We start from the raw sequence: 14760 nt of genomic DNA, 5'->3' as shown, positions 1-14760 counted from the left end.
AAATCCAAACTTTCCATCTCGCACTTTTTCGACCCCCTGGACGTGATAGCGACCTCCGTTTCAACGAAAAAGGTCGTAGTCTCCCAAAATTGATGATGAACTCTTCAACTTCTTCATCCTTCGATCTCCGTCATCAACCGTTCGATGGGCCTGAAACTAAACTATGTTGGTTGACTCATCATTTTCTCGTGGTCTACCGTTCGGATTGATCATTTGTCCATTAGAGCTATGCCCTAGAAACTAAACGTTGGGTATGATTTTAAAAAAAAACTTAAGTACTAAAACGAACAAAAATTGATAAGTTAGATACCAAATGCATAATTTACCCTAATATTTTGTTAAAATTTTGTGAAGGCAATTTATTTTTTTAAAATTTTAAGAGTTGGATATGTCATTTTCTAGGGCCGAATTGAATTAAGTTATGTTGAAATTGAGATTAGATCAAGGTCAAATTATACTTTCTTTTTGGATAAATCGAAAATCTTTATTATCCAATAAGTAGACTAAACCTGATACAAAAGAATAAATACAAAACCCCCTCAAAGGAAAAGAATTACAGCCCTCAAGCTACACAAAGGTTCTGATTTACAATATCACATCTAATACTCTTCCTATACACCTTAATACGAACAATATATTTAATAATATATACAATATAACATTCCTAAACTGTTTATAATTTCTTTATTCCTAAATGTAATAAACAAAAGAGAACCAAACCACTCTCAGCACATACACCAGGAGAGATTTTCCCTTAGACCGAGAGACAGTCCAATCAAGCTCCTCGTTCTACAGCTTCTCACCACCCTAAAAGTTTTACACAACCTTAACACAGCCTCCCAAACCTCCCTAGAAAAAGGACATTAAAAAAACAAATGATCCCGAGACTCTTGCCCCCCCAACTCATCACAATTCCTACAACATGCATCCACATTAATTCCCATCTTAAGCAATCTATCAGTAGTAGGAAGCCTGTTAATCACTGGTATCCAAACGATAGCAAAATGTTTAGGGACAATCATGGAGAATCCAACAACTATTTACTACTCATCATTTCCTTTCTTATCCCAAAGCAGCCTCATCGTTATCTCACCCTAACCAGACCTACAAAAGAACAAAGCCCTGGCCTCATCCCTTAATCTCAATAACTTTTTTAAAATTCAGGTGAAATGGGGCTTACAATCAACTTGTCAAAAATCTACACCCTTAACATATGTATATATCCAACCACCCATAAAGATGCTTCATTCATAAGAACATTCCTCATCAATAAAAGCATATAGGCTTTATTCCAACTCTTCAGATTTTTTAAACCCAATCCTCCCTCAGACTTAGGAGTACAAACATACTCCCACTTAACCCTCGCCCCCTTAGTAGGTATGTCTACACCCTTCCACAAGAAATGAGCACAGAGCTGCTCAACTCTTCTGATAACAACAGAAGGTAACACCAGCTTTCTACATCAAAAGTTTATAATATTGTGAAGAACAACTCCAATCAATTGCATCCTACCAACATAGCTAAGCAATCTACTAGACCATCTCCTCAACTTAGCCTTAATCTTTTCCACCAAACAAATACAGTTCCTCTCAGATAGCTTCCTAGGAACTAGTAGAACTCCAAAACATCTAACAGAAACAGATCCAATCTTGAAACCAGTAGCCTCATGAACAAGTTCCAACTGTGCCTCAGTTGTAACACCCATAGCCCATATATGTCTTGATATATGAGCTACATATATCACATCAACTTGACAATTATTTGTTGAACATAAAGGCTTAAAATATCGTTTCTTTTTAAACTTTCATTGTTTTAATTTAAAAACTTTTACCCTATTCGTATAAAATCATAAAAGAATATTTAATCATTATAAATAAATCCAATTTCAATCAGTAAGTAGGCACTTCAGAGCTGATCATAACTATATATCACTACCTAAATACTGCTTAATTTAAAAATCATTTAAAATATAACATTTATACTATTCATTCAAAAATATGATTAAATACTAAAATTAGTCAAAACTAAAGAAAATAATCATAGTTACTATTAAAGACCCTTTTAAAATAAATTCAATAAAGCATACCATCAGGTGTAATGTACATGCCACTAATAAGTCGAAGAAAGGATGTCTTACTGATTCTATAGGTAGGTTTGACTTCCATAAAATGCTCAGATAACTCCTTACTTCATATTCTTTTCTTTACTCGAACCTACGCATAAAAATTTTCACGCGCTAAGTAAAACTTAGTGAGTCTGTAATATAACTAAAATGAGATAAAAACATAAATTTCATAAAATATTATAAACATAAATCTGTAATTTAAATAAAAGCATTAAAATTTTCAAACCAGGATATTCATGTTGTTTTCATCTTGAAAACCTGAAAAATCATTATCTCATGATTTTATCAAAAATCATGCAAGTCAATATCAAATATCATAAACAACTTATGTTCTCTTCATTCAAACATATTTTAGAAATTTCTTTTCAATTCCATGTTCATTTCTTTCATATTTACTTTTATAGCCCAATGTATATGTAAGAGAACACAAGGTACGTGAATCAAACGAGTGTACACAGTAAGCACTTCAGTGCTATCATCTCAATTAGAACATATTAGCACACACAGTGCTATCATATCAGAATCATAATATGCACACAAAGTGCAATCACATCTTAAATATACTAGTGTACCTACCGGTAACACCACTGTATATCATAAGCACACACAGTGCTATCACATCGAAATCATAATATGCACACAAAGTGCAATAATATCGAAATATACTAGTATACCCACCGATAACACCACATTATATCAATCACTCCACCTCATGGCATGCCAATTGTACCTACGACTCTCAATGTAATATACAATATGCTTTATTTTAAATTCATATCATTTATAATTCAATGTTTCCAATCAACAACATTTTTCCAATATCATTTTAAAAAAATCATAATTTGGGCAATTCATACCCTAAACATTCATAAAACATTCACGCAAACATTATATAAATAATTCGTATTTAAAATAGAAAACATACTTTAAAATAATACGATGTTGACTTATCACAAGTCACCCTCAATCAAATTAATCAAATAAACTACTACACTCATTTTACAATTTACTTATAAATAAAAATATAAGCCTCGCCAAGCTTTAGGCTTAATCCTTTGTTTTAAATTGCTTTAATTACACAATTTATCAAAATTTCATATTATGGTAGTTTGCACTACCTTCAAAGAAATATTATTATGCATTAATATACATACTGAAAAATTATTCCGTTTGTACCAATGAAAACTAGACTTGAATATGAATCTAACCATATAAGGCACTTCGTCTACTTCCACTTGTACAATTTATAGCAAATTTTCAAAGTTAACTGACAGAAGTTTTTTTGAGCAGAATCTGCTGTCCTATTTTCTGACCTATCACCGATTAAAAATTCATATATTTTTGTGTACTATTCGAAATAGAATTTCTGGTGATTTTCTAAACTTATTGTTCATAACATAATTTCTAGGCATATTTCACCAACTTGCATCCTTAACTTATTCACTAATTCTATCAGCTTACCAATTAAACATATAGGCTTGAATCACACTTCGCATATACTATGAGTCACTTATTAACTTAACTCCGACATTGGCTCATCGAAAGTTAATGCTTGTTCGATAATATAAATACAAGTTAAATGTACCTACCTTTGCCTCGGTATTGAACCTTTGTTCCAACTCTTCAGATTTTTCAAACCCAGTCCTCCCTCAGACTTAGGAGTATAAACATACTCCCATATAACCCTCGCCCCCTTAGTAGGTATGTCTACACCATTTTAAAAGAAACAAGCACAGAGCTGCTCAACTCTTCTGATAACAACAAAAGGTAACACCAGCTGTTCACACCAAAAGTTTATAATACTGTAAAGAACAGCTCCAATCAATTGAATCCTACCAGCACAGCTAAGTAATCTATTAGACCATCGCCTCAACTTAGCTTTAATATTTTCCACCAAACAAATACAGTTCCTCTTAGACAACTTCCTAGGAACTAGTGGAACTCCAAAACATCTAACATGAGGGGATCCAATCTTGAAACCAATAGCCTCATGAACAAGTTCCAACTGTACCTCAGTTGTAACACCCATAGACCATATATGTCTCGATATATGAGCTATAGATGTCACATCAACTTGACAATTATTTGTTGAGTATAAAGACTTAAAATCTTGTTTCTTTTTAAACTTTCATTGTTTCAATTTAAAAACTTTTAACTTATTCGTATAAAGTCATAAAAGAATATTTAATCACTGCAAACAAATCCAATTTCAATCAGTAAGTAGACAGTTCAGAGCTGATCATAACTATATATCATTACCTAAATACTGCTTAATTTAAAAACCATTTAAAATATAACATTTACATTATTAATTCAAAAATACGATTAAATACTAAAATTAGTAAAAACTAAAGAAAAATAATCATAGTTACCATCATATACATTTTTAAAATAAATTCAATAAAGCATACCATTAGGTGTAATGTACATGCCACTAATAAGTCAAAGATATGATGTCTTACTGATTCTGTAGGTAGGTTTGACTTCCATAAAATGCTCAGATAACTCCTCACTTCATGTTATTTTCTTTACTCGAACCTACGCATAAAAATTTTCACGTGCTAAGTAAAACTTAGTGAGGCAGTAATATAGCTAAAATGAGACAAAACATAAATTTCATAAAATATTATAAACATAAATCTGTAAATTAAATAAAAGCATTAAAACTTTCAAATCTGGCTACTCATGCTGTTTTAATCTTGAAAACCTAAAAAATCATTATCTCATGATTTTATCAAAAATCATGTAAGTCAATATCAAATATCATAAACAACTTATGTTCTCTTCATTCAAACATATTTCATAACTTTCTTTTCAATTCCATGTTCATTTCTTTCATATTTTGTCATAACTTTCACATTTACTTTTATAGTCCAATGTATATGTAAGAGAATACAAGGTACGTGAGTCAGACGAGTGTGCGCAGTAAGCACTTCAGTGCTATCATCTCAATCAGAACATATTAGCACACACAGTGCTATCATATCAGAATCATAATATGCACACAAAGTGCAATCACATTTGAAATATACTAGTGTACTTACTGGAAACACCACTGTATATAGTAAGCACATACAATGATATCACATTGGAATCATAATATGCACACAAAGTGCAATCATATCGGAAATATACTAGTGTACTCACCGATAACACCACATTATATCAATTACTTCACCTCATGGCATGCCAATTCCTACGACTCTAAATGCAATAAACAATGAGCTTTATTTTAAATTCATATCATTTATAATTCAACATTTCCAATCAGTAGCATTTTTCAAATATCATTCTCATAAAAATCATAATTTGGGCAATTCATACCCTAAACATTCATGCAAACATTATATAAATAATTCATATTAAAAAAACATACTTTAAAATAATACGAGGTCGACTTATCACAAGTTATCCTCAGTCAAATTAATCAAATAAACTATTGCACTCATTTTAAACTTTTCTTATAAAGCAAAGTATAAGCCTCACCAAGCTTCAGGTTTAATCATTTGCTTTAAATTGTTTTAATTACACAATTTATCAAAATTTCATATTATGGCAGTTTGCACTACATTCAAAGAAATATTATTATGTATTAATATACATACTGAAAAATTATTTTGTTTGTACCATTAAAAATTAGACTCGAATATGAATCTAACTATATAAGGAACTCCGTCTAGTTTCACTTGTACAATTTATAGCGAATTTTCAAAGTTAACTGACAAAAGTTGTTTTGGGCAGAATCTGCTGCCCTATTTTCTGACCTATCACCGATTAAAAATTCATATATTTTTTAATACTATTCGAAATCAATTACTATTTGTTCTAAACAAATCTAGACTGATATAAGAATCTAATTATATAAGATTCATCCTTTGTAGAATTTCTGGTGATTTTCTAAACTTACTGTTCAGAACATAATTTCTAGGCAGATTTCACCAACTTGCATCCTTAACTTATTCATTGATTCTATTAGCTTATCAATTAAACATATAGGCTTGAATCACATTTCGCATAGACTAGGAGTCACTTCTTAACGTAACTCTGACATTAGCTCATTGAAAGTCAATGTTTGTTCAATAATATAACTACAAGTTAAATGCATTCACCTTTGCCTCGCTATTGAACCTTCTCCACGATATTCTTCTCGATCCCACACTTTTTCCTCCCTTTTCAAGCTACTTGAATTACTAGATTTACCGTGGTTTGATGACATTATATAATAACATAAAATATCCAAACTATACGTTAGTATTAACCAAACATAATCTAAACTTAAATATAAAATTCAATAGAAATAAATCTGATACTTAAATCGATATAAAACTAAATCGTATTTTCATTGAAATTTTCAAACTTCTCAAAATTCTTATTCAGTCCCATGAATATTTATTTCTACTATCAAATCAACCCTTTAAGTTTTTCCAATTACACCATCAAGCCATAAATTATGAATTCTTTTTAGAATTCATATTAATTTTCCTATTTAATTCATAATGGCCCTTCACCATTATGATCATTTTACATTAATCACGTAAAATTTCCAGCACCTTACTAAAATGTTTAAATCAACACTTAAACATTCAAGAGCTTAAGATTCCATCCTAAACTTTCTTAGACTTTTCAAATTCAACCTCACAACTTGATAAACTTGCAATTTGGTTCCAATCAACTTTCTAATTTAAATTTCCAGCATTCAACTATAAAAAATCAGCATTGAACCCGTCAAATATTACATTCTTGCAATAATTTCCCACAATTCTCAATACTTGTATATTAACCCTTTTACTAACTCAATGCTCCAAATTGATCTCCAAATCACATATAACACTTCTAATATCAATTCTAGATCATAGGAAATTTTTCAATATTTTTCTATAATTTTTTCTTAATGGTCGAATCTCACTATGGTCTTAAGGCTAACTTTTCATTCAATTCCAAGCATGAATTCGACTTCCTTACTTCAAATTCATGTTGTTCTAAACACAATATCAAATTGAACCAAAAGAAATCGATCACCAAAACCCTAATTAGGCCAAATCAACTACAAGGTTGTACACATCACTTTAATTATCACACATGCCTTATAATTAATCTCAAACATCAAAAACATAATAATCTTTCATTAAATCTTCAAAATCCAAAAACCGTACATAAACCCTAACTTTCAACCTCAACACACAAGAATCTTCACCATGAAATGTTTATACCATATAATAGAGAATTTTATGTAGATTAATTATCTATATAATAACTTAATCAAAAAATCAAGTATATAGCTTCAAAAATCAAAAATAAAATCTTACCTTTGCAAGCAATGAAGTTTCGGCCAAGAGAGTTTTGAAGCTGAAAATTTGTTGTCTCTTGATTGCTCTAGTGTTAATTTATAATACACATGACATTTAAACTAATTAAATTGAATTTAAAATTCAATTCTTGAGAAATTTCATTTTTACCATTAACGAACCTTAACAATTACCAAATGCCATTGCATTATCTTCCATTAAAATATTCCATAGTCAAAGATGTACCAACTTGGCTTTGACTTTTTATTTTAGCTATGAAATTTTTGAAAATTACATTTTAGTCACTAAAATTCCACTGTTCAACCAAATATGAAAAATTAGGCTGATCTGAGTTAAATTTATCTAACCTAAAATATGGAAATAATATTTCCAACCATTTTCTAACATTCTTCAAATTTTCGTAAAATTTCGGTTTGATCCGATTATTTGATTTCAATACCGAACTTTATCGCTTTATATCTTTTAATACAAATCCCGTACCGAAAATCTGATTCCCAGGAAATTCCTTGTTTTAAGCCAAACTATTCATTTACAGGATAAAATATATAACTTTTTAAGATTACATTTTTATCCCTAAACTTTTACAAAGTTTATTTTTTAGCCCTAAACTTTCAAAACTTACATTTTAGTCACTAGCCAATATTTAGGGTATTACATCAATCATACCAGATGAAAATGTCTCCGACTTAGTAGCATTGAACCTTGACCTTGAGTATACATAAAACTGATCAAGAACACACTTGACCCCCAAAACAGAGCCAATATCCCCTTTACAAAAAATGAGCAAATTATCTGCAAATCACATATAAGTAAGCCCAATTTTTTGACACTTAGGATGATACTGGAAGTCCTTATGTGCAACAACTTAGTCAATATACTAATTGACAACACAAACAAATAGGGGGTAAGTGATCTCCCTACCTTATACCCTTTTTATCCCTAAAATATCCAAGTAAACTTTCATTAAAGGACATAAAAACCTTAAATCCAATGATTCAAACAGTAATCGATTTTCTAAATTGAACAGACATCCCTAAACTCTCCAAAATCGTTAAAATAAAATCACAGTTTAGGGAGTCAAAGCCTTTTGCAAGTCAGCTTTGATAGCACATCTAGGGGACAAGTTTTTCTTACCATACCTCATAACCAACCCCTGGGTTAGGAGAGTGTTGTCCACAATGTTTCTGCCTTTCAAAAAGGCAGACTGATTCATAAGAATCATTCTAGGAAAGAAAGGAGTAATTCGAGTCACAAGAATCTTGGTAATTACCTTGTAAATTACAGAACAACAGGAAATTGGTCTATAGTCATTGGTCATACTAGAGTTATGAATTTTAGGATAAGAGTAACTACAGTATAGTTGAAAGAAAGGTACAAGACAAAGGAAGTAAAGAAGAATTGTAAAGATGCAATAGCATCTTGTTGAAAACATTTTGATATAAGTTAAATGAATTTTAAGATTGTGCAATAAGGTTTTCTAAGTATATTCGATATAATTATTCGAATATCAAAACATTACTCTAAATCTTTCAAAAATCATTTTTAATCCTTACTTAAGTGTAAAATTAAGTTTTAATCTTAAAACAATTTCAAAATAATTTTACAAAGTATTTCGAACCATTTCAAAGCCAAAAATTCCAGATTGCTCAGAGGGAACCGATTCCCCCCCCAAGGGGGTACTGATTCCCCCCTGAATGGTTTGGCTCCGAGAATTCCAGTCTCGGAGGGAACCGATTCCCCCCAAGGGGGTACCGATTCCCCCCATGTGTAACGGTCGAAATATTTGAATTTTACACTTAGGGAACCGATTTCCCATAGGGGGTACCAATTCCCCCCACGCTCCAAGTTGTTTTATTAATTGTTTTCACACTAAAATGGCTATATTATCTTCTCTAATCATCCCCAACATTTAGAAGTGATTCAAGGTGTATTTAAGCAAGCTTAGAAGCCATTGATCAACAACAAGAAAACATAAAGCAACTAGAATCAAGAGAGAATCAAAGAGAAAGCATCAAACCTTAAGTTTGAGCATTTCAAGCCTATTTTTCATTCAATATTCATTTTGCTTTCAAGAACACTTATTGTGCTCAATTGTATTCATTTTTGAGTGTTCTTTTCTTTGTTCTAGAATTGTGCAAACAATCTACCTTGTGAGGATTTCCTTGTAAGTTTGCAAAATTTGTATTGTTCTCTTTGGGAGAGAGTGTTCTCAAGAATTTGGGGTATAATTCTTGAGGGTTTGTAAGGTTACTCTTTGTCCTCAAAAGAAAGACAAATTAGTGAATTTGTGGAAAATCCTTAGTGTGGATAGCTAAGGTAGTGGACGTAGACTTTTATTGAGAAAGTCAAACCACTCTAAATTACTGTGCAATTATTTTCAATTTTCTGCAAAAGCTCCCACCAAAATTTTTATTGCCAATTCACCCCCTTTTGGGCCGATTCTGTCAATCGATTAACTCAACAATTGGCATCAGAGCCTAACTCATTTGAAGGTTTAATCACCTCTTGAGTCAATTCGGGAAGAGTTATATCGATAATCAAAGTCATCAATGGCCTCCGCTTCAAACTTCGACTCCGATCTCGATTCGATGCCCGTCAATAAGCCTCCTTTCTTTAATGGGGCTAACTATGCCTATTGGAAGAATAGAATGATGTACTTCATTCAAGCAAGTGACATGGGAGCATGGAATGTCGTAGAAGAAGGAAACTTTAAGCCTCTCACTCATCCAAGATTATGGAGTGAATGAGAGACAAAAATGTTCCAGCTCAACTCCAAAGCCATCCATATCATATTTTGTGCTCTTGGACCAGATGAATACGAAAGAGTTTTATCTTGTACATCTGCCAAAGAATTATGGGACAAACTTCAAGTCACTCATGAAGGTACTGATGAGGTAAAGAAATCTAAAATTAGTATTCTAACACATAGCTATGAAAATTTCAGGATGAAACCAAATGAAGATATCAAAGCTATGACGGATAGATTTTCAACGATTGTCAATGGTCTCAAATCATATGAAAAGATCATTTCAAATGAAAAGCTTGGGAGGAAGTTAGTATACTCCCTCCCAAAATCGTGGCAATCAAAGAAGACGACAATCATCGAGTCTAAGGATCTAACATCCTTAACTCTTGAAGAGCTAATCGGTTCACTCCTCACTCATGAAATGATGCTTGAAGATGAGGTGGACCTTGATAAGATTGAAGAGACACCAAAGGAGAATAAGAAAAACATTGGAGTTGCTCTCAAATCCACAAAAAATGAGAGTGATTCGGATGAAGATGACGATGACGAGGAAATGGCATTGTTAGCCAAATGGTTCAGAAAAATGATGAGACCTTATCGAGGAAGAAAATTCAAACGAAATGAAGGCCTCAAAAATGGACCAAAAGAAAAGGACCCTATTATTTGCTATGAATGCAAAAAGCCAGGGCATGTCAAATATGATTGCCCACAATTAAAGAGGAATGGTCAATCAAAGAATAAGCACAAGGCTCATGTGGCTACATGGAGCGATGAAGAAGGTTCCGATGAAGAGGAATAAGAAGTAGCAAACTTGTGTTTGATGGCATTCGGGGAAGATTCTAAGGTAACCTCTAACTCATTTGATTTTGATGATTTATCCTATGATGAGCTATTAGAGGAATATAATGGGTTGGCTTTGGATTATGAGAAATTGTTTTTAAAATATAAAAATGATGTTTCAAAATTGAAATATGAAAATAAACTCATATCCAAAACCAACAACGATCTTGAAAGTAAAATCAAAGATTTGCAAATCAAACTAGAAGAGTTTGAAAAGAAAAATTTAGATTTGCAAAATTTACTTTCAAAGGTCAATGATGATCACCAAAAGAAAATTGATGATCTTAAAGCTTCTTTTGATAAAGTTGGAACAAAACGTTTTGAAAGTGGAGAAAATTCAAAATCCAACTTTATTAGAAAAAATTTTAAAAACTACAATCATAGAGGTCCGCAAAGAACCTCTAATGGAAAAATCGTTAGAAGTATATGGGTTCCTAAGGAGCTCATTACTACTAAAGATAAGGATATCCTACACAAATGGATACCTAAGGGGACTAGGATTTTGGAAACTAATGAATATGGACCCAAAAGAATTTGGGTACCAAAAAATAGAAATTAATCTATGTTTGTAGGAAAAGGAGCATTGCTACAAGGCACGGGAAACAAATTCAAACTCATGGTACCTTGATAGTGGATGCTCAAGACACATGACCGGAGAAATAAGTCGGTTCATTAAGCTTAACGCCAAAAATGGAGGAGAAGTGACTTTTGGTGATGATTCAAAAGGTCACATTGAAGATATTGGTACTATCGGTAATACCTCTTCCATAAAAATTAAGAATGTTTTATATGTGAATGGATTAAAGCATAATCTATTGAGTATTAGTCAATTTTGTGATAAAGGATTCAATGTCATGTTTGATATTAATGGTTGTAAAGTCATTGACATTACATCTAATCAGATTATGCTTGTTGGTTATAGAATAGGAAACATATACATGGTGCATTTAGATTCTATTGATATGACTAATTTTTGCCTAGTGGCTAAGGATGAACATGATAGTTGGTTATGGCATAGGAGACTAGGACATGCTAGTATGAGTGTTTTGCAACGGCTAATTCAAGGTGATTTAGTTCGAGGGTTGCCTAAGCTTAAATTTGATAATGATAAAATCTGTGATGCTTGTCCTAAAGGAAAACAAAAGTGAGTTTCTTTTAAATCCATTAATGACGTATCAACTAGTAGAGTATTACAATTGATCCATATAGATCTTTTTAGGCCAACTAGGACTACTAGCTTGGGTGGAAAACAATATGAATTTGTCTTGGTAGATGACTATTCTAGATATACTTGGGTTATATTTTTAAGTACTAAAGATGAAGCATTAGAACATTTCATCACATTTTCAAAAATAATCCAAAATGAAAAAGGTTACTCTATAACTAGTGTTAGGAGTGATCATGGCACTAAATTTGAAAATCTTGGATTTATTGAGTTTTGTAATTCTAATGGCATTAGCCATAATTTTTCAGCACCTAGAACCCCTCAACAAAATGGAGTTGTTGAGAGGAAAAATCGAACTTTAGAAGAAATGGCTAGAACTATGCTTTGTGAAAATAATTTGCCAAAATATTTTTGGGCGGAAGCCACAAATACCACTTGTTATGTTATAAATCGAGTAATGATTAGGCCAATTTTAAAGAAAACTCCATATGAAATTTTCAAAAATAAAAAGCCTAACATTAGCTATTTTCATCCTTTTGGATGTAAATGTTTTATTTTAAACAACGGTAAAGAGAACCTTGGCAAGATTGATGCTAAAAGTGATGAAGGAATTTTTCTGGGTTATTCCTTCAATTCTAAAGCTTATCGAGTATTTAATAAAAAAACTTTAGTTGTAGAAGAGTCTATAAATGTTGTTTTCGATGATAATCCCCTTCCGAGGAAGGATTCTTGTGTTAATGATGATGTAGGTGTTATAAATACAAATGACGTTAGACATGACGTTGGAGAACCATCATCAAAGGAAGAAACGAAAAATGAGGAAACTCATGATCCTCTTGAGAATCCAACCATTGAAGAAAGGGAAGTATCTTATCCAAGAGAGTACAACTATGTCAAGGATGGTGAAATTATAGGTGATCCATCCAAAGGGGTAACAACTCGATCTTCTCTTAGAAATATTTGTAATTATGTTGCATTTATTTCATGCATAGAGCCTAAGAATATTAAAGAAGCATTAAAAGATGAACATTGGATTATGGCTATGCAAGAAGAATTAAATCAATTTGAGAGAAGTAAAGTATGAACATTAGTTGAAAGGCCTAGTAATAAATCTATTGTAGGTACTAGATGGGTATTTAGGAATAAGCTTGATGAGAGTGGTAATATAGTGAGAAACAAGGCTAGACTTGTTGCTCAAGGGTATACTCAAGAAGAGGGCATATACTATGATGAAACATACGCTCCCGTAGCTAGGATGGAAGCAATTAGAATGTTACTAGCATTTGCATGTTTTCATGAATTTAAATTATATCAAATGGATGTTAAAAGTGCATTCTTAAATAGTTTTATAAAAGAAGAAGTGTATGTGGAACAACCTCCAGGTTTTGAAGATTCAAAATTTCCGGATCATGTTCTTAAATTGACAAAAGCACTTTATGGTTTAAAACAAGCTCCAAGAGCTTGGTATGAAAGATTGTCAAATTTTTTAATTGAAAAAGGTTTTTCAAAAGGGAAGGTTGACACTACATTGTTTTTAAAGCATAAAGGTAAAGATTTATTAGTAGTTCAAATTTATGTTGATGATATAATATTTGGTTCTACTAATGATGTTCTTTTCCAAGAATTTTCCAAGCTAATGCAAAGTGAATTCGAAATGAGCATGATGGGGGAGCTCTCATTTTTCTTGGGACTCCAAATCAAGCAAAGAAAAGATGACATCTTCATCAATCAAGCTAAGTACGTCAAAGATATGCTCAAGAAGTTTGGACTGGAAAATGGCAAACCTCATGACACTCCAATGAGCTCTTCAATAAAGCTTGACTTAGATGAAGGAGGTAAATGTGTAGATGTTAAATTATATAGGTCAATGATTGGATCTCTACTTTATCTAACTGCAAGTAGACCGGACATTATGTTTAGTGTTTGCTTATGTGCTAGATTTCAATCATGCTCTAAGGAATCACATTTACTAGCTGTTAAGAGAATCTTTAGATACCTTAAGGACACTCCTAGTTTAGGACTTTGGTATCCTAGAGACTCTAGCTTTAGCTTGCATGCTTTTTCTGATGCGGATTATGGAGGATGCAAATTAGATAGGAAAAGCACCTCCGGTACTTGCCAATTCCTTGGAAATATGCTGATTTCTTGGTTTTCAAAGAAACAAAATTGTGTTGCATTATCTACCACTGAAGCCGAATACATTTCAGCTGGTAGTTGTTGTGCACAGGTTTTATGGATGAAACAACAACTTTTTGATTATGGAATTGAAGTTGGTACCATTCCTATCAAGTGTGACAATACTAGTTCTATTTGTCTCACTAAAAATCCCATCCAACACTCTAGAACTAAGCACATTGAAATAAGACATCACTTCATTAGATACCATGTCACTAAGGAAGATGTAGTTCTAGAATTTGTTGATACTTTGCATCAATTAGCGGATATCTTTACAAAACCTTTAGATAAGGAAAGATTTTGGACACTTAGAAGAGAATTAGGTTTGACCAACCTATCTTCACTTAGTGTTTAAATTAATTCTAGCACTTTTAAGACTAAAAATGCTAATTTTTGATTGCAT

Source organism: Hibiscus syriacus, unplaced genomic scaffold, assembly GCF_006381635.1.
Source record: "Hibiscus syriacus cultivar Baekdansim isolate YM2019G1 unplaced genomic scaffold, ASM638163v2 tig00111614_pilon, whole genome shotgun sequence".
NCBI lineage: Eukaryota > Viridiplantae > Streptophyta > Magnoliopsida > Malvales > Malvaceae > Hibiscus > Hibiscus syriacus.
The sequence above is the reverse complement of the archived record's forward strand: the minus strand, read 5'-3'. Positions refer to the sequence as shown.